The sequence below is a fragment of the Cajanus cajan genome, chromosome 4 (genome assembly GCF_000230855.2).
Source record: "Cajanus cajan strain Asha chromosome 4, NIPB_CcT2T_4, whole genome shotgun sequence".
NCBI classification, from domain to species: domain Eukaryota; kingdom Viridiplantae; phylum Streptophyta; class Magnoliopsida; order Fabales; family Fabaceae; genus Cajanus; species Cajanus cajan.
In genome coordinates this window covers 67,102,401-67,126,431 of record NC_138520.1, presented here as the reverse complement: position 1 = coordinate 67,126,431, position 24,031 = coordinate 67,102,401, and the positions used below count along the sequence as shown (strand labels likewise).

General features: G+C 27.7%; 1 non-coding gene across 2 annotated transcripts; it reads right to left on the bottom strand.

Moving 5' to 3' along the window:
- Positions 1-19,992: 19,992 nt before the first annotated feature.
- LOC109788431 (uncharacterized) lies at positions 19,993-23,203 on the bottom strand. 2 transcript variants are annotated; one of them, XR_014433327.1, is made up of 3 exons: positions 22,897-23,203; positions 22,544-22,783; positions 19,993-22,459 (listed from the first exon to the last, which is right to left on the bottom strand). It is a non-coding gene; the product is annotated as an uncharacterized LOC109788431 (transcript). The 2 variants fall into 2 exon arrangements; XR_014433326.1 differs by having other exon boundaries at positions 22,559-22,783; positions 22,897-23,200.
- Positions 23,204-24,031: the final 828 nt, after the last annotated feature.

Sequence of the window (24,031 nt, the reverse complement as noted above, 5' to 3'; positions counted from 1 at the left end):
ATTATTATTATTATTATTATTATTATTATTATTATTATTATTATTATTATTATTATTATTATTATTATTATTATTATTATTATTATTATTATTATTATTATTATTATTATTATTATTATTATTATTATTATTATTATTATTATTATTATTATTATTATTATTATTATTATTATTATTATTATTATTATTATTATTATTATTATTATTATTATTATTATTATTATTATTATTATTATTATTATTATTATTATTATTATTATTATTATTATTATTATTATTATTATTATTATTATTATTATTATTATTATTATTATTATTATTATTATTATTATTATTATTATTATTATTATTATTATTATTATTATTATTATTATTATTATTATTATTATTATTATTATTATTATTATTATTATTATTATTATTATTATTATTATTATTATTATTATTATTATTATTATTATTATTATTATTATTATTATTATTATTATTATTATTATTATTATTATTATTATTATTATTATTATTATTATTATTATTATTATTATTATTATTATTATTATTATTATTATTATTATTATTATTATTATTATTATTATTATTATTATTATTATTATTATTATTATTATTATTATTATTATTATTATTATTATTATTATTATTATTATTATTATTATTATTATTATTATTATTATTATTATTATTATTATTATTATTATTATTATTATTATTATTATTATTATTATTATTATTATTATTATTATTATTATTATTATTATTATTATTATTATTATTATTATTATTATTATTATTATTATTATTATTATTATTATTATTATTATTATTATTACTATTATTATTACTATTATTATTATTATTATTATTATTATTATTATTATTATTACTATTATTATTACTATTACTATTACTATTATTATTATTATTATTATTATTATTATTACTATTACTATTACTATTATTATTATTATTATTATTATTATTATTATTATTATTATTATTATTATTATTATTATTATTATTATTATTATTATTATTATTATTATTATTATTATTATTATTATTACTATTATTATTATTATTATTATTATTATTATTATTATTATTATTATTATTATTATTATTATTATTATTATTATTATTATTATTATTATTATTATTATTATTATTATTATTATTATTATTATTATTATTATTATTATTATTATTATTATTATTATTATTATTATTATTATTATTATTATTATTATTATTATTATTATTATTATTATTATTATTATTATTATTATTATTATTATTATTATTATTATTATTATTATTATTATTATTATTATTATTATTATTATTATTATTATTATTATTATTATTATTATTATTATTATTATTATTATTATTATTATTATTATTATTATTATTATTATTATTATTATTATTATTATTATTATTATTATTATTATTATTATTATTATTATTATTATTATTATTATTATTATTACTATTATTATTATTATTATTATTATTATTATTATTACTATTATTATTACTATTACTATTACTATTATTATTATTATTATTATTATTATTATTACTATTACTATTACTATTATTATTATTATTATTATTATTATTATTATTATTATTATTATTACTATTATTATTATTATTATTATTATTACTATTATTATTACTATTACTATTATTATTATTATTATTATTATTATTATTACTATTACTATTACTATTACTATTACTATTATTATTATTATTATTGTTATTATTACTATTATTACTATTACTATTACTATTATTATTATTATTATTATTATTATTATTATTATTATTATTATTATTATTATTATTATTATTATTATTATTATTATTATTATTATTATTATTATTACTATGTCAGATCGAGTGTGACTCAAACATTAAAAAAAATCTTATCAAAATCTTTCGAATCGATTTAGGTTAGTTCAGGTTCACACATTAACTACAACCACTTACACTCCCAACTTTAACATATCATGGAACCGCTTACACTCCCATCTTTAACATATCATGTATCATTCTAACATCCCAACCAGCCACCATTTCCCTCCCTCTCCTTACATTTCAGATTATCACACCCTCTAGAAAAGCAGATAAAAGTCAAATTATTTATTTTTGGACAAAAAAATTGAAATAGAATATTGTCGCAGTTCAGTTACATTTTAAGATCTAGGGTTTCGTTACATTTTGATGCGTTAGGGAATTTCGTGTTATTGCATTTCATATCACATTTGTGAGTTGTTGGGATCTAGGGTCTCCATATGTCAGCAATATTGCAGCAACAACGTGTTGTAGAACCATGACTACAAGGCAATCGTCATGCGCTGCAAGTCATTATTTAGCACTTGCGAGCTATGCTATGCATTTGCTGTCTCAAATTTTAATGTTCCAATTAATCTATAGAAACGAAGGTGTATGTGATTGTAATGTAGCTGATTGGTTTCCCAAAATAATAGAGCCGTATTTAAACCAAATTCATCAAGTCAAGTCTTCTCCAAGTCCTCGCCTTATCTAGTGTACTCTTTAATTGGCTACAATGCATTAACAAAAACCTACATTACACACGCGAGTGTCATTATCTGTTACTGTTAGTGTCCCATAAAAAAACACAATTTTACATTCGAAAGCTTCATTTCATTATTAAATTATCTACGGAGAAATAATTTTTTGGTCACTCATTTTTCTAGACAGTTAGCAACACCTCTTATTTCTATGGATCAGTGTGAACATAAATTGTTAAATTGACTTCAATTCATGACCACCATACCTAAATGTAAATGCGTCTATCCGATACATAAATAATTGGTGTATATATATACACGTATATATATAGTGGTGGAAAGTTTCAACACAAAAACAAAGACTCTGACAAAGAGTAATAAATTAAATTCTCTTACTTGCAAGAATTTTCGAGGAGCACCAATAAGATAGAGCAAAAAATAGATAATCCAAGATACAAAATATTTTTAAAGTGGAAAACTTTCAATATAAGAATAAAAGTTACGAGTCATCTAGACCGAAAAAAAACTCTACTATGATCAACAAAGGGTACAAGTACGTGAATCTCCAAACAAGGCACCAAAGAGTTCTTATCATCAGCCAAAGTAAAATTAAGCATAATTACTTACAATTGAGAAACAAGAAGATGAAAAAAATTCTAAAATAGAGCTATTATTATGAAACTTTTTTCTCCCACTCCTGAATTCTTTTTGATGATCCAACCATTGAATATGAAATGCTACGTCTTGTGAACCTGCTTTCCAAATATCAGGTTAATCCAACGGTAAACGAATCTCTAGTTGCAATTCATCAATATATGTTGTTTAGTGGATATGCGACCTATAACTTTCTCTTTTCTATTCTCTTTATATTTTGCTGTTATTTTCTCAAATTGAGTCACTCTCACTATACCTTAATCTGACCCCTCTCCACCTGGTTAAGTGAGACATAATGGGCTTACACAATTTGAGACTATTCTCCACATAGGAAAGGAGTCCAAAACTCAATAAATTTCCCCCTTAAAACTATGTGGAGATAATCACCAAACTGATGATCTCACAACAAACTTCAAACTTTCCTCTTGATAATGCCTTAGTCATCATATCAGCACCATTATCATCAGTGTGAATTTTGGCTAGTTCTAATAACTTAGCATCCAAAGCATCACATATCCAATGATACCTCACATCAATATGCTTAGACCTTGAATGAAAAGTTGAATTATTACCAAGATGAATATCACTCTAACTATCCATAAATAGTAGATATTTATCCTGAATAACATCAAGCTCCTACTAGAATTTCTTCACCCATAGCTGCTCCTAGTACATGCTTTAGTAATGGCAATAAATTGTGCCTTTATAGTAGACAAAGCTACACATGTTTATGTCTAAACTGCCAAGTCACAGCGCTCCCCTTGCAAATTTAATCAAATAACCCAAAGTGGACTTCTTGGAATCAATGTCTCCAGCCATATCAGAGTCTAAGTATCCAACCAATGTAGGCTTATCACCACCAAAACAAAACCTTATATTTTTAGTACCATGAAGATACCTCAAAATCCATTTCACAGCATTTTAATGCTCTCTATCCGGGTTTGACAAAAATATGCTAGTTGTACTAACAACATGTGTTATATCCGGTCTTGCGCACACTGTGTCGCCACTCGTAGTTTGCCTCGCATCCCACCTTCTGTCGCCACCACTTGCCATATCCTTGTGCTACCTCCATTGTTTGCCTCGTGTCCTACCTTGCATTGTCGCCGCTCGCATCTCCTTCCTCGTTGTGTCACTAATTGCATTGCTGCTCACATCTCCACCTTGAATCACCTAAGAGTTGGAGTTTTGTCTAGAATTGGAAGAAAATGTTTTGCCTAGGAGTATTACTTTTGACACTTTAGGATGATGGAAAATAAATGAGATCAAGTATCCAATTTTGTAAAAAATTTGTTAAGAATATTTTGGCAATCCCAATTTCAACCGTAGCTTCAAAATCTGCATTTAACCCAGGAGGTAGATTGTTGAATCCTTATCATTTTAGGCTCCATAAATTTACTCTAGAGACACTTATGTATGCACAAAGTTGGTTGAAACACAAGCAACAAGTAATAAATAATTAAATCTTATTTTTTTAATAAAAATTGTTTTATTTTATATTGTCGGTTTTAATTATTAATTTATATTATCTATTCATTCATTTTCTCTTCATGTGATTTCTTATGATATTATTGGACCAAAACAATATATAGACTTAGAAGACAAGTGTTTACAAAAGTATGGAGAAGTTGATTTTGATGATCAGGTTAAATGACTACATATTTGATTTTTTTTTTTGAATTTATAGTAAATAATTTAATTTATAATTTTAATCTAATTAACTTTTGTAAAAAAAATTTCACAGGTCTTGAAGAATATTGTTAACACATGATCATGATGTTGGAAGTTTAATTACAACTTTATTATGTTTTTTTAAAGTTTATTCACAAGAATTGAATATTTTGTAATCTTTATTTATAAGAATTGTTATGTTAGATTTTTGTAATGTTAAATACTTGATAAATTAATTTTATGTTTGCTTGTGTGATATATTATCTCTATTAATTTATTTACTTTATACATAAGTAAAATACGGGTCCTAAGTGTAGGCATAAGTAGATAAGTACCCAACATATATGAGGATAGGGATTAAAATTGCTACTCGTGCAATATGGAGCTAGGTACAAATATTGTTTTTAAATGTGGGTGTGTGGATGTATACTATAAGACCCTACCTAGACTCGACCCATTATCATTCCTTAGAGATTCATTTTTAATATATAACGGTTAATCATTTCAATATTTAAATTATTCAGACTTTTGCACCATGATTTCTTTAATTAAATTCGTCAAAGAATTATAGTTAAATTTTTATGAATTAATATTCAATGGTGGTTGTCTATATAGTTACTGTTTATATTTTAGTTTAATACTATTACCTTATTTGTAAACTATATATGTTTATAAATACACCATTTCATTGTTGAAAATAATACAACTCTAGATGACATCTCTACAGAGGAAAGGTCATTAGGTCGCTAATCACACTATGATCATAAGGTCGTGGTTCATCCACCAAACATAGGTTGTTGACTCCATAGAACTCAAAGACACAAAAGTACAAGTCTATACAACGGATCATGTTCAAGTAAGGTCATATTTTTGGATTCATATTTCAAAAATAGTATATAAAGAAAATGATTTTCACTAGAAGTGAAAAAATGTCCAAAAAATGAAAAAGAAAAAGATAGATAATTAAGTAATGATAGAAATATATTTGATTCTTCGATATAAATAAAAGCACTACTGTACCAGATGTGAAATAATTTTTTCAAGGTCATAATTATAATATTAAATGATTTTTGGGACTGATCTTATAAGAATTGTGGATAATGAAGTTAACCCTAAGTCTTTTTAAGTTTTTATGTGATTTCTTGAAGGGAAATTTGATATTATTCATGACTGAATTGATTAAAATAATTGACTTGTTATGTGATTGAATTCCTGTGTTATGCTATTGAACCTTAAAAGCATAGTTTTAAAAACCTGACCGGTTATCAAACCGGTTAAGGTACTGGGTCAGTGGGTTAAAGGTTGAACCAGTGGGTTACGAGTTGAACCGCATGACTCGATTTTTATTATTTTTTTAAAAAGAATATTCATGTTAAATATATTTTATACTTATAAATTTTAATAAATTCATATCTTATTTTAAATTTCAATTTTTCTATCTTAGTTAAAATTATTTTTATTTTTATTTTTATTTTGTAAAAAAATACATAAAAAATTTATATGTTAAACGGTATATTAATACAAATTAAAAATATAAATAATATGTACATATATAATATGCTTGCAATTGATATCACAAAATAATATATATAATATCTGCATAGTTATTATATTATTAAATATATAATTTAAAATTAATAATATACTATAAAAATTATTTAAGTTGTATATATTACAAACAAATACATTAGAACAAGTAGTTATTGTTATATTTAATAATACTCTTTCCTCTTCCATTAAGAGATTCAATTATTATTATTATTTTTGTGGTTTATGGTCCCTTAAAAAAATAAAAAAAAATAAAAGTGTGGTTGAACCGGTTTGACGCACCGGTTCACCGGTTGAACCGAAAAATTGACAGGTTCAATCTGGTTTGAAATAGGTTGACTGCATAACCGATCTAACTTAAGATTTGGACCGACTGAACCACCGGTTCCCGATCCAACCGGTCTGACCGGCCGATTCGATCAAATTTTGAAAACACTGCTTAAAAGGGCTTTCGATTTCAAATATTATTGATAAAATTGGTGTTGTGTTTTCATAATGTTGTATGCATTATTTAAATTAATGGGTATCAATACATATCAATCATAATTATTTGATTATGAATTTTTTAAGAATAATATAATTTAATGAAAATATATGATTGATTTTTATTTCATTTATAATTCCATTTTTTAGATACAACAATTATAGGAAAAATAATTTCATTAATTTTTAGTATTTTTTCCCTTAAAATTAGCATGATGATATATAATTATCAAATATGTATCCATATTTTATTCAATTTAGGTAATTCTTGATATATATTATGCTTTTAAATCTTATTTTTTGGCCACAAAATACTTAGTCAAGAGATAATTTCAAATTTAGCTTAATTATTTAAATATTAAGTATTTTTATATTTTTCATTCAATAAAAATATTATTCAGTGAATTGTTTCTCTTCTATTATTAATGTTTTTTTTTTGTTTCATCATCCAATGCATGATTTTATAAAATTAGTTGAGGTTGGGAAAACTTTTTGAAACTATGATCCAAAAAAAACACTTATTCCATTTATTATCAAGGAATTAGGATAAAACTCATTAATCAACTTTTAGTCCCTAACTTTAATTCATGATTGTTTAATAAAAATTACCAAGGAATTACAATTTTCTTAAACAATCTAAAATTTCTGATCTAAAAAATTAGAGTTTAAATATATGTGTGAACTACTAAATTAACTATTTGATTACAAAATTGAATGAAAATGGTTAAAATTTTAAATAAGGAAAGTTAATAAATCAATCTTTTATTATATATTAAATTCATCCGATTTTTTTTTTTAATTTCTATCTTTAAATATTTCTTTACATGATTAAAGTTAATTACTATTTAATTTACCTATTTAGTATTATAATTATATTAAATAACTATAAACGCAAATCTTTGGAGATTTGATAACTTGAACTTTTATTGTGACACCCTCTATCCCGCATATCCTAATACAATAAATTTGAATAATATAACATTACATAATCAAACGTATTTAGATAGAGAGTATCACATCCATAACTTAACAAATAACATGATCAGCGAAAATTACAAAGAAATAAAATTAAAGTTTTCAAAATAATTTAATAAAATAGCACCCTAATCTAATCTTATCTACGCCCCAATGTCACATGTCTTATCAGAGCTAAACTCATATAGAAGCCTAAGCTTCACCACCAACATTCTCAGCCTCATGCTGATAATCACCTGTATAGCGATAAAAGGAAAACAACACAAAGAAAAAGGAGTGAGAAACATCTCACTCGGCTCACAGTGTAGGAATATACACTAGATAGCCAAATACAAACAAAACATGTATAGCATAGATAGATTAATAACAATCTCGCATCTCACTCATCCAAGACATATCAATTTTTCATATGACATTAAAATGCACATGTATGGACACGAGCTACATTTTATCATGCATGTGGCGCCAATCACATATCACATAGCATACTGCCGTTAGCCATACACAAAGAGTAGTCTAGGAGTACATGCCGGGTCACACCCTCTGCGCACTCTCACTAGAAGGATATACTACCAGAGTCTCGTCGGGATAGCTAAGTCGCGCAAGATACATCCCATGCACACAATGGGCGAGACTAGGACTTCCAAACCGAGCCATCCCAAAGGACTGATCCCCAAAGCTTTTACACTAGGGGGCCTTCTCTGGCGGTGTATTCCATATCGTACCCTTATCACTTATGCAATGATGCATGTCAATCAAGATTCTATGCATTCTCATATCACATCATTTCCCATAGTCATTTCACATTATCACATTTCGTCATCACATTTCATCATCATTTTTCATTATCACATTTCATATCTCGTTCCCATATCACATTATCATCACATCTCATCATCAAAATCTCCTCATTACATTCCATCACATACGCATTATCACATCACATTCACAACTTTCACAATCAAAGCCTAAACAAAGTTTCTATTCATACACACATATTAATTAAGTAATTGGAACATACAAGAAAATATGACATACAACAAACACAGGATTGGGGGCCAATCCCACTACCCAGCATACAATCCCACACCCAGAGCGAGGTTTCTCACTCTCCCTTTACCTGGATAAGCAGGAGTTGAAACCAGAGCACAACCTCCTTCTCTAGGCTTCCCTTTGTCTAAAGCAGGAAGTAGAGGGAGAGAAGAGAGAGAACAGAAGAAGAGAAGAGAAAGAGAAAGGTGTGAGAAAATGAGAGAAATGAGGGCCTATTTATAGGATTTCAGGCTCACCTACCCGGAACGGCCAGTTCCAAAAGTGGAACGGCCGTTCTGGACCTTTCGAATGTACGTAAAATTTTGAACTGGAACGGCCTGTTTCAAAAACCAGAACAGCCCGTTCTCAATCAAGTAGAACGGCCCGTTCTCCCTCCAGAACGGCCCGTTTTACCTCCAGAATGGCCCGTTCCAATTTTGGAAACGGCCTGTTTTGCTTCTACAAAAATAGTATATATTCATCACTTGGAACGGCCCGTTCCGGGCAACCAATAATTACAAAGATAAAATAAAATAGAAATTAAAAAAACGGGGTGTTACAATTCTCCCCTCCTTTAAAATTTTCGTCCCCGAAATTTTGCAATGGTAGACTCCTCGCTTCTTACTTTCTAATTCTTATGCAACCTCACTCCCTTATGTATGTACAACTCTATCAATTTCATCAAAGGATATCTAAGGGTAAGATAAGTAAACTTGGCAAGCCTATCCACTAAAACACAAATAGAATTCAACCTCTTAAGCGTCTCAGACAAACCAACAATTAAGGTCTATCCACTCACCGTCTCACTTCCAAAATGGTACTACAAAATTCCTAAAGACTTCTTGCATACTAAACACGATTATACAATTCCTCTACTTCTCTCTTCACCTTAGATCACTACACTTTCACTGCGCTACTCTGATACATCTTAGTGACTCCTGAATGAATGTTAAGAGTACTCTTATGTCCTTTCTCTAAAATCATCTTTCTTAATTCAAGGTTACTAAGCACCCAAATTTGTCCTTGCACCTCAAAATAACATCGATTTCTACTTAGAACAGGTTATCTATACTCCCACCAATCTTTTCCACTTGGTTCACTAAGAAAGGCTCTAACCCCTGAGCTTCTCTAATCTCATCCATTAATTCACTAGTTACTTTCAACATAATCAATTCAATGCTCCTAAGGGTAATCTCTACTACAAGAAAATTCGCTATTACAGACGGCCAAAATCCGTGGGAAATGCCAAAAATCCGTGGGTAATAGTGCATTTGGCATTTCCAACGGATTACCGACGGACACTAATCCGTCGGTAAATTGCTCGTCTGAAATATTTATCGATGGATTTTTATCCGTGGGTAACTTTCCGACGGATTTTCCCACGGATTTATCCGTGGGTAATTATCCACGGATATATCCGTGGGAAATTTCCCACGGATTTATTTGTGGGATATTACCCTGAAGGAATTTTTCATCAAAAATTATAATTTTTTTTAATTTTAATAAATTTATTAATGTAACAACCCTCATATTTGGCCTCTCAAAGGTTCTATTTCACGATATTTCATTGTTTAGCGTGTTTTATCCTTACTTGTGCAATTTCAGGGAAACTTCCCAGAAGGTCACCCATCACAGTACTACTCCAGCTCAAGTACGCTTAACTGTGAAGTTCTGATGAGTAAGCTACTGATATGTATGTTGTCAGTATAACTTACAAATTAATTCATTTAAGTCATCCTCAAATATACAATCTCATATTTGTACTATAATAATAATATATAATAATTTTATATTACAAATAATAATAATTAATAATAATAATAATAATATATTTAATTGTTATTTATTTATATCTACTTACTTTTATAAGTAATATCTACTTATTTTTATTTAAAATTATAATTTAAATTATTTAATTTTATAATTTATAATGATAATATAATTTATAAAATTATAAAGATTTATTTATTACATACTTATAAATTAAATTTTAATATTTTAAATAAATTATTAATTAATTTAATATATTTATTTACCTTAAATCAAACATATAAAATTCAAAAAATGTATTTATCCTTGTTTTTTTTTCTTCTAATTATCAACTATTAATAAAATACTAACTTAAAATCTTATCTAATTATATATAATATTCTCATATCAAATTTAAAACCAGATATTAGTTATACAAAAATATTAAGATCATATAGTAAATTGTCAATAAGATTCTAGTTAAATAATTTAAAATAATTAATGTTTCAATTATATTGTTAATTAGCAAATAATTTATTTCAAAACTAATTAATTTTTATATTAATTATTAGTAAAATTTAATAACTTTTAATTTAACAATTAATTGGATCGATAAAATTCAACACACACCATGAGTTATTGAGCGGAATAACTTTACCAAGAGTTATTTTGTAAGTTATCTTAAATCAAACATATAAAATTCAAAAAATGTATTTATCCTTGTTTTATTTTTTAATTATCAACCATTATAAAATACTAACTTAAAATCTTATCTAATAATATCATAATATTTTCATATCAAATTTAAAACCAGTTTTTTCCTACAAAAATTTTCTCATCGAAAATATAAATTTTCCAACAGATTTAATTTTGTTTTATAAGAAATCATCTTCGATTAATATAACATTTTGTATATATGATTTAAGAGTAAAAGATTTTTAATTTAACGGTTGAATTTATAAAATTCACATTTAATATAAAGTTATACGTCATCTTGTAACTGATTTTGTCTAAAAAATAATAGATAATCATACCCTTAACTGATTTTTCTTTTATATATTCTAATTTTATTTGTAATAATATGGTTATATATTTAAATAGTTTAATTTTAATAATTTTTTAAGTATATTTTTGACTTTTCACTTAAAATATTTGAATTTCTATATTTTAATTTAAATTATTTTTTAAGTATATTTTTGTCTTTTTGTCTTAAATTTTTAAATTTCTATATTGTAATTTTAATAAATTTTTATTTCTATTATTTATTAATTCTTTTCTTTTTTAATGTATTATAACATTATTAAAATTTTATAATTTTAATCTCTCTAATTTTATTTTACTTTTTATTTTATAAATATAATTTGGATTATTCATTTTATAATTAAATTAATTTTTTTAAATTTTTTATGAGTTTACATTATAAAAATATATTGAAACCGTGAGAAATTACCCACAGATTAGTCCGTGGGAAATCCGTGGGAAATTCTGTAAAAAAAATTTTAGTTCAAAATTGTATTAAATAAGTATCCTATTTAAAGATATTAAATCAATTATAATTATGTAAATAAAAACAAGTTCATTCATACAAAATAAAATGTCATACATAACAAATAAAGTTTAAGAGTTCAAATTTTAAAAATAACATATAGTACGATCAGTATAATTATAACATAGTGTCTAATAATCAGAATATCCACGTTGTTGCTATCTAATAATCAAAGATTGAGGGGTTTTAATACATTCTTAAAATGTAAACTCATAAAAAATTTAAAAAAATTAATTTAATTATAAAATGAATAATCCAAATTATATTTATAAAATAAAAAGTAAGATAAAATTATAAATAAAATTATAAAATTTTAATAATGTTATAAAACATTAAAAAAGAAAAGAATTAATAAATAATAGAAATAAAAAATTATTAAAATTAAAATATAGAAATTCAAAAATTTAAGACAAAATGACAAAAATATACTTAAAAAATAATTCAAATTAAAATATAGAAATTCAAATATTTTAAGTGAAAAGATAAAAATATACTTAAAAAATTATTAAAATTAAACTATTTAAATATATAATCATATTATTACAAATAAAATTAGAATATATAAAATAAAAATCAGTTAAGGGTATGATTATCTATTATTTTTTAGAGAAAATCAGTTACAAGATGACGTATATTTCCCTTTATCTATTACTATAGATAATCAAACAACTATATATTTAACTATTTTTCTTCCATTCATTTTCTCTGTCTTTATCTCTACTTTCTATATATAGATTCATTGAAGTTTTAAATACTCATATTTATACTCGTTACTTTGTATTTTACTGATTTACTTAAATATAAAATTCAGAAATCAATAAAATGTAAATTTAAGAAATTACTACAACTTAAAGAGAGATTTTTAAATTAATCAGTTATTAGGAACAAAAATAATTATTTAGTGTAATTATTTTAACTTTAATGTTTTAAGTTTTAAATAAAGACGATTTAATCCAGAAAAAATTCCATTAACCCCAACTTGAAGTTTTTCTCAATAACGTCATACGTATATCTCTTCTCAAATTTTTAAGTGAGTATTAATTTTCTTATTTGTTTATTTAAGTGGCACATAAAGATAATACTATTTATATACTAATAAGAGAAAATAATTTATTAATACAAATATCATTAATTAAATGAGATTTGATCTCTTATTTCATTATTTCAACTTTTTTGAAATTTATTTTAAATATCATGCACACTGTGATTTAAAAAATATATTAAATTTAAGTAATAATTTTGAAAATGAATTGAAAAAAATCTTATTTTCAAAATTGAAGATCAATTAAAGTTTTCATGAAAATGACATGCATAGTATTGGATGTAATTTAGAAATAAATGATAGATACTTATATATGATATTTGCATAACATAATTTAACTTTTTTTCTCCTTATTTAATTAATAACGTTATTTTCAAAGAGATGAGTGATTTTTAATAATTAAAGAAAAGATATGGTATTCTTAAATTTGGACGTCATGTGTTGGTATTTTAAGTAAAAAAAAACACATTTATGCTAATTAGTTTATAATTTATAATAACCTAAACATATAGTTATATATAGGTAATATAATATAAGTCATACCTCACACACTTTGATTTATATTTATTTTATTTACATTTTGAAAACACCCATATAATAATGAAAATATTATATAGTGCATTGTTGTGTGTATCAATGCGATTAGGAATGGTTGCATTTGAAAAATAATTGGCTTAAATTTTATTTAATAATTTCAGACGAATTTAAATCCGTGGGAAACTCTGTTCAGAAATTTCAGACGGATTTAAATCCTTGGGAAATTCTATTCAAAAATTTCAGACAGATTTAAATCCGTGGGAAACTCTGTTCAGAAATTTCAGACGGATTTAAATCTGTGGGAAACTCTGTTCAGAAATTTCAGACAGATTTAAATCCGTGGGAAATTATGTTCAAGAATTTTAGACGGATTTAAATCCGTGGAAAATTTCATCGAAAATTTCCGACGAATTTTTGTCCGTGGGAAATTATCCGTGGGAAATTTAACTTTTTCTTGTAGTGCTCACACACCAAGTATAAGTCTCTAAATTCTTCAATCAAATCTAATCTTTAAATAATAATAAAAAATAGATCAGTGATCATCATAATCAAAGCATCTGCCACAATATTTATTTTACCTCTGTGAGCCTTTCCACAACCTCTCCAAAGATCAAACACTTAAGCATAAGTTCACTAGGTACACATACCAGATCTCTAATTTCACCATTCCATCTACACCCAAGTCAAGTTCTTATCCATCACCTTATCCTATAGTCTCATATCTTATAACCAAAATAAATCAACTAATTGTGCTTCTCTAATTTCTTTCAACGATCCACTTGTTACTCGAGTCATACCTAGTTTTACACTACGAGGAGTAATCTCACAAGTCAAACTTAAATCCCTAATTTGAGTCCAAAGATCCATCTCTCTAATCATAAAGGAAGATAAATATAAAAGTTTCCTACTCAAAACATCGGTTAACACAATGGCTTTGGCCAAATAACCAATAAGATCAAAATCTTATTCCTTGAGGTATTCCAACTATCTCTTTTGGTCAATAGATATTAAAGGCTCTTATGATCACTAAATACCTTAAGCTTAGAATCATACACGTAGTGTCTCCAAATCTTAATATAAATATTAAAACCGTTAACTCAAGGTCATGGGTAAGGTAATTCCTCTTATAAATTTTTAATTGCCTAGAATCATAAGCTACTACCTTTCCTTCTTGCATCCACAATGCATCCAAATTCATCTTATAGGTACTACTATATACCACAAAGGCTTACTAAAATCCAATAATATTAACACTAGTTAATATTGCCTTAAGAGTTGGAACTACTCTCATACTTACTATCCCACATAAAGACAACACTCCTCCTAATGAATGTAGTTAAGGGAAATGCTATCTTAGAAATTCCTTCAATAAATCTCCAACTCTTATCCTCGCTAACTGGCTTAGATATCTCCTCACTTAAACACAACTTCTACCTAAGACAGATCCATGTTTACCTCAACTGGAATTTACAGGAACTAGAAAACTTATCTCATACAATAAAAAATAATAATAATAAAAATAAAATAAAATAGTAATACTTAGATAACTTAACATACAACCGTCTTGGATATATCTTCACCCTTAACTACAATATGATCATATCACACCCTAAGATCAATCTCACTAACCATACGACATTCACCAATTGATCCCTAAGGTCATCTATCCACATATCAACATATATACATATTAAATCATATTAGAATACCTACTTTAAACCTTCAAATATACCATCCATAAACATGTACATGAACAACCTTTACCACATAACATTATACAACCTTAAACAACCTCTCAATCCACATGAAAACACCCCAAAACATCTTAACAAAATCAATTCTTATCCTTGCATTGTCTAACGAAAAAATATCATGAAACCATACATATCCTTTCAACAACGATCAAAGAAAATGATACCTAGAGATTTATACTCATCCAAATGATCTCAAACCTATCTCTAAGTGAATAAGCTACGATTCTTATGAAGACATAAGATTCCAAAAAGATCATCTTCTTAGCTAAAAATTCAAAAATCATCACAAATATATTCAGCGCTTTACAACTAAACTTCTGATCACCAAAGCAGTCATAACTGAAGTTCTAGACCTTCGTTTTATCTTATTCCCATTCCATTGGAAAGATAATATCCAAAGCCACAACTTTCATGAAGACCACAAAATCTAATTTTTTCAATATGATACTCATACTGGCACAACAAAATTGCAACGAAAATATCCCCTATACCATACAACAATAGTGTACTAACATTCCACAAAATACCTCAAGCATTCCAAACTCACTCCTTTCCACCTTAAACTTATATTCAAGCTTTCCACTACAATCCTAACCCAAAACATCTCACCTATTCAGTACAAAGGACTTAGAGAATAAAATTCACATACTACCTAAACCATAAAAGGTTAACATGCAACCACCAATACTTAAGGAAATTACCAACGTTCCAACCTCTCATCAAAATATCAAAACTCAAATTCTCAGATACAACCTCCTTGGATTCAATCGCTACCACTATAGATTCCAGAAATTCTATTAACCGTAAACTCTCGACAAATCAATGTCTCACCCAAATCTAAGGTCCCAATAATTTCTAGTTGATTATCAAGGCTTCGTCCACTACTACTGGCACATATGCTCACCATACGAGTGATATTACTCAACCACTACTTCTTACATAAGCAAGAAGTATCAAACAAATAAGCAATCATAAGAATGAAGAAGAGCGGTCATAATGGTATTAACTAACACTATCATGACTATCATTCCTCTAATTACAAAATAACTTAACAATATCAAACTCAATAATATCAACACAAGAAGAACATCATCATCATCAAAGCAAAACATCATCATAGTACACAACAAACAAGACACAGTCAGAGTACACAACAGAGTCGTGATAAGCACATAACACACACGGTCGATTGGATCGACCTGCTCTGATACCACTTGTAACACCCCAATTTCCTTAAAAGGATATTTTTATTAGTAATGGCATTTTTGTAATTACTGAGGACATTTTCGTAATTTTATAAAGATATTAGGGGTATTTGAGTAACTCGGAACGGGCTGTTCCGAAAGTGGAACGGGCCGTTCTGAGCATTAAAATTGAGCAAAATTTTTAAGTTGGGAACGGGTCCAGAACGGGCCGTTCCGGAAGGAGAACGGACCGTTCCGGAGGGAGAACGGGCCGTTCTGCTGGGTTTTGGAACGGGCCGTTTTGGTTTCAGAACGGGCCGTTCTGCTTTTTGAGAACGGGCCGTTCCGATTTTGGAACGGGCCGTTCCAGTTGAGAAATTTGCCCACGTTTGAAGGATCCGGAACGGGCCGTTCCGAAATCAGTACGGCCGTTCCGGTTGCGCCAGGAGGCCTATAAATAGGGGCAGGGGGGTGAAAATTTGGTACAGAGAAGAAGAAGTGAAAATTTTAGAGAGAGAAAGAAAAGAGAAAGAGAGAGAGAGAAGAGAGAGAGAGAGAGAAAGAAAGAAAGAGAGAGGGAAAGAAAAAAAGGGGATCCAGAGGAGGAGATCCTGCCCAAGTTCCAACTCCGCCTATCCAGGTAAGGGGGGGAGTGAGAACCTCGCTCAAGGGTGTGGGAATAATTGTTGGATAGTTGTTTGTCGGATTGGCCCCCAATCCTTTGCCGTTGTTTTGTTTAAATTTCTATTTACTCTACTTTGTTCTTTGTTAAAGATGCCGTTGTTCTGTCCGATTTTTTTTATTTATTCTACTTTGTTCTTTGTTAAAGGTGCCGTTGTTCTGTCCGATTTTTTATTTATTCTACTTTGTTCTTTGTTGAAGGTGTCGTTGTTCTGTCCGATTTTCTATTTATTTTACCTTGTTCTTTGTTGAAAGTAATAAATGAATATGAAATTAATGTTAATAATAAATGGGTTTTAAAATAAAAAAGAATGCTCTCTGGATCTCTGTGAATACCTATGCGGACCTTAAGAGGAGTATTTATGACATGACCTTGTGAAATATGGACAAATGACATGAGACATATGAATGGACTATTGAGACATGATATGATTATGAGACTATGACAAATAATGACATGACATTCTTGATGAAATCTTGTAATAAGTTAAATGTTGAGTTCATGAAATAATGAATGTATGACATGCATCATATGCATATATTACTCCAGGTGTGCCGCTGAGGCCGCATACCAACGATGCTAACAAGGTGTACCTTAGGGTCACCGACAGTTGATGCTAACAAGGTGTACCTTAGGGTCACCGACAATTGATGATATGCTAACCAGGTGTACCTTAGGGTCACCGACAGTTGATGATATGCTAACCAGGTGTACTTTAGGGTCACCGACAGTTGATGATATGCTAACTAGGTGTACCTTAGGGTCACCGACAGTTGTGCAGGTGTGCCTTAGGGTCACCAGTGATGATATGTGAAACTTCCTTATGGCGCCACATGCATGTATTTATGAGTTGAGTTCATGACATACTAGCATGATAAATGAGTATATATGTGATATTGATTATTTATGTGTATTATTTACATATGACTTGTATTTGTTGTGTGTGTGTGTGTGCTATCTAACCTTTATTTCTTCACCTAAAACTGAGTGAGATGTTTCTCACTCCCTTGTTGTTTTTGTATATGTTTAAATTATGTTGCAGGTGATCAGCATCATGGGGATGTTGGTGATGAGGCTTAAAGGCTTCAATTTGGGCATGCTCTGATAGGATGTGACATCGGGGCATAGTTATTTTAGTTTAATATGTTATTGCTTTTATAACTTTAGTTTCTCTTCTTTGGTAATTTCTAACGAAGAGATAACGTAGATAAAGTTTATAATTCAAGGAAATTGTATGTTAAGAATTGTAATTTGAACGTTCTTGATAAAAGACCAGAATGAATATCTTTGTTATATTTTATTACATGATTTGGAAAATATAAATTGATTCCTAACTAGGAGGCACTGCCACCTTTACTGGAGTTAATTTATATTTCCTTTATTATTATTTGTATATATATGATTTCTTGTTTTTCACTAAATTGTATTGAAAATCTTAACTTCTTTTCTTTTATAATTTTTTACACTGGAGTTATGAATTATGAGTTACGAATGTGAATCTTCTACCTTGTGATATCTGAAATATTTGTCAACTATGAAAAATTTTATTTACCCAATAAGAAGAAAAGAAATATTTTATTGTTACATTTGTTGTATATTAATAATGGGGTAGAGGGTGTCACACCACTAAATGTGACACCCTCTACCCTGCATATCATAACACAATAAATTTGAATAATATAACATCACATAATCAAACGTATTTAGATAGAGAGTACCACATCCATAACTTAACAAATAACATGATTAACGAAAATTACAAAGAAATAAAACTAAAGTTTTCAAAATAATTTAATAGAATAGCACCTTAATCTAATCTTATCTATGCCCCGATGTCACATGTCCTATTAGAGCTAAGCCCATATAGAAGCCTAAGTTTCACCATCAACATCCTCAGCCCCATGCTGATAATCACCTGTATAGCGATCAAAGGAAAACAACACAAAGAAAAGGGAGTGAGAAACATCTCACTCGGCTCACAGTGTAAGAATATACACTAGATAGCCAAACACAAACAAAACATGTATAACATAGATAGATTAATAACAATCTCACATCTCACTCATCCAAGACATATCAATTTTTCATATAACATTAAAATGTACATGTATGGACACATACTACATTTTATCATGCATGTGGCGCCAATCACATATCACATAGCATATTGCCGCTAGCAATACACGAAGAGTAGTCTAGGAGTACATGCCAGGTCACACCCTCTGCGCACTCTCACTAGAAGGATATACTACCAGAGTCTCGTCAGGATAGCTAAGCCGCGCAAAATACATCCCATGCACACAATGGGCGAGACTGGAACTTCCAAACTGAGTCATCCCCAAGGACTGATCCCCAAAGCTTTTACACTAGGGGGCCTTCTCTGGCGGTGTATTCCATATCGTACCCTTATCACTTATGCAAATGATGCATGTCAATCAAGATTCTATGCATTCTCATATCACATCATTTCCCATAGTCATTTCACATTATCACATTTCGTCATCACATTTCATCATCATTTTTCATTATCACATTTCATATCTCGTTCCCATATCACATTATCATCACATCTCATCATCAAAATCTCCTCATTACATTCCATCACATACGCATTATCACATCACATTCACAACTTTCATAATCAAAGCCTAAACAAAGATTCTATTCATACACACATATTAATTAAGTAATTGGAACATACAAGAAAATATGAAATACAACAAACACAGGATTGGGAGCCAATCACACTACCCAGCATACAATCCCACACCCAGAACGAGGTTTCTCACTCCCCCCTTACCTGGATAAGCAGGAGTTGAAACCAGAGCACAACCTCCTTCTCTAAGCTTCCCTTTGTCTAAAGCAGGAAGTAGAGGGAGAGAAGAGAGAGAACAGAAGAAGAGAAGAGGAAGAGAAAGGTGTGAGAAAATGAGAGAAATGAGGGCCTATTTATAGGATTTCAAGCTCACCTACCCGGAACGGCCCGTTCCAAAAGTGGAACGGCCGTTCTGGACCTTTCGAATGTACGTAAAATTTTGAACTGGAACGGCCCGTTCCAGAAACCAGAACGACCCGTTCTCAATCAAGCAGAAAGGCCCGTTCTCCCTCCAGAACGGCCCGTTCCAATTTTGGAAACGGCCCGTTTTGCTTCTACAAAAACAGTATATATTCATCGGCCCGTTCCACTTTTGGAACGGCCCGTTCCGGGCAACCAAAAATTATAAAAATAAAATAAAATAGAAATTAAAAAAACGGGTGTTACATTTATCTTCTTTACTACTATATCAATTAGTATACTTGTCAAATGTGTATCACCTGACAATGACATAAATATATTTTTATTAAATAATTTTTTAAATTATTTTATCATTTTGTTATTATACATTATAGTGAGAAAGATTCACTTATTTTCTTATTTTTAATAAAAGAAAGACAAAAATACTAAAGAGTTATAATTCTTTCAAAAGAATATGGTTGTGTTGCATGATTGTTCATAGTTGATTTTAATAATTTTTATTTTCTTGTATCATTCATTTCTTAAAATGATAAAGTAAATTGTTATATATCTTTTTTATATTAAGCATTTATTTTAAATTATATATATTGTTAACGTATAAAAATTAGTGTAAATTTTGAAATTAAATTATTGTCTAACAATACATCAAGTGAAATGTTACGTTTTCAATAATTTCTCAATTTGAAAATATGTTATATTTTTATACATCTACTGTGCTCTTTAAGCAACAATATTGAAAGATAAAAAAAATTAATTAATAAAATTTATTATTTCTTGAAAACTAAATAAAATAATGAAATCTTTTATACATGTAATTATTTTAATTAACATTGTTTCATTCATAAAGTGGGCCTAACAATGTATTACTCTTTTTTTTGTCTCATATTAATGATGTAAAAATTAATATTATATGTTACTAAAAAAATAATTAAAAACTTTAGATGAGAGCTAATATGTATTATTAGCTAGAGGAACAAAGATATATATTAATAATTAATGTATTGGATATTCTTTTAAGTTTCATAAAAAGTTAAGAAGTTTCACAAAAATTTGTCTAAAAAGTATCATATTAAAATAAATAATAAAAAAAATATAAAATATATTAACTTTACTTGAATAATAAATATGTATCGAAAAAATCATTATCGTACTTCTATGAGTGTTTTACATACTAACAATGTGTTTAAAGATTGTACGCAACTACATAATAACAAATTCAAAAATAAAATAAAAATGTAAAACAATAGCAACATATAAGCCAATGATAGACCGGCAATTAATGGAGATCGTAGAATAGTAAGTTGACATTAAGCATCAACAATCGAACCCCAACGTTGATTGAAACAATTAATATGAAATACATCATGAAAAAAGAAAAATAATTATGTTATGTAAGTTCGTGATTATCATAATTGTTAAAATGTAATACAAACTTATAGAATAAATTAAATTATTTTAGGAAAAATATAAGTATATGTTAGTAATTACTAGATGATACAAAATTTAGAATTATATAGACAATTATATATAGATAAAAAAAACTCTAGAATAGATATGTCTAGAATCTTTACATAAAGCATAAATGGTAGTATTGAGGCCAAATCATATATCCAACATTTATATCTCAAACAACCGGTAAGTCATTTTTCACTCAAATCTATTCTAACTATTCCTCTAAACTAGTTTTCATTTCAAGTAAGTCTATTAATATAAATTTGTCTTCCCATTCAATTAAAGAAGTTTTTACTATTTGATATCGTATTGGTGAAGTATCCAATTATATCGTATTAGATATGGATACGTGAAGCAAATTGAAGTATTGATGTTTCACAGTATTGAAGCCATTGCCCCTATTGCCCCGGCAGTTGCGATACCTCGCATCGCCACATTTGCAGTATTCGTCAACTTACTCATAAGCTTTTTAAAATTTCCCATTTTGCTAACAATTATAGTTAGTGCCACTATGAATGCGTGGTCCACGTTGGGACGGATGCAAACTTTGAAGCCACCATTGTTAAACATCTATAAAAGAGAGAAACCAAAATTATAATTATTCATCTGAAATAAAAATTAGTTAAATTAATTGGTGTGTAAAAAAGTTAATACTCATAACATATATACCTCGGCAACAATTGTTGGAGATTCACGTAAATAAATGGTGCACGTGCTTTTATTTCTAGAAATGATGACTCTAAAGTCACACATGCTTTCGTCTTGGTTGTTTGCGAGGAAGACATCTAATCTAATATTATTATCACTTCGGGTCATTGACACTGAAAAGAGCAATTGAGAGAGATCATTGCTTTTACCCCTGAAAACTTGGTACCGCCCGTGCAATGTCTTATTCTACAAAATTAGAAATTATTAAGAACATATAATATGGAACGAAAATATATATTGGTCGGAAAATTGGATTAACACAAGAAAATGGATGAATATAAGATATTAAGATGGCTTACCCTTTTGTATAGAGTGACGATGGGGTTTCCTTTATCATCACACAAGACACGACGGTGGTGAAGTGTTAACAAAGTCTCTTTTATTACCTTAAAGACAAGGTCGCCATTTTTGTTGTAAGCGGCACCTTTTTTTGTATTAATTTGTAGATCGAGAGAGTCAGGAACACAGTAAGAAGGGTTGATAACCGATAATTGTTGTGCCATTGGAGAGAGAGGTGTGTTGTGGAATGAATACCAATTATAATGCTAATTTATAGACCATGTTCTGTACATATACGAATAGCAATTATTATGTTCTTTGATATACCAAGTAATTAGGACCATATGCAATTATAGGTTTGTTCTTCAGATTCAGATATAGCCAAATGATGGGACCCCCAACTGATAGAGTATTTAACTACTCATGTATACACACTGCATAATTTGGAACACATAAATGAACGGTACTCGTTTGAGCTCGCTTGATATACTTCTGATAAACGTGCGTGGTCTGCCCTACATGTTTATTTATTTTTTTTAATTTTTTTTTTAGACATCAAAGAAATAGTATATTGAAGGATAAAGGACACCAAACCCATATATAATATGATATTCAACACTGACTTGTCGAAAAAATTAGATATAATGTGTAATTGTGTAAGGCAAATTCTACACTAAATTCAAAATGTCAAACAAAAGCCCCCACACAAATTTTATGCCTCTAACCACTCACTACAAACCAAAACTACAATCCTACCACCCGTGAAAGTAATAAATAAACCATTATTCCACTAACTCTGTACTACATATAATCAGGGCCTCCCACAATTAAGTTTTTCTACTGATATGCCTAAAAAATTCTATATTATTTAAGAGTTGAGATTAAAGGTAGTTTATAAATAATCTCCCTTCTTAATTCACTAAGACGTATTTTAAAGAATAAAATTGTGACAATCTAACAAGCGTGAAAGTAGATAATATATACACTACAACAAAATTTAGTATTATCAACAATTATTTAATGACAATAAATTAATTGCCTCTATTTTATTATTTAATAAAAATATTAATGACTATTATATAATAGTCACTAAAAATGTACTTATATCACATCAAAATTTACTATTAACGATAATTATTTGTTAGAAAAAACTTA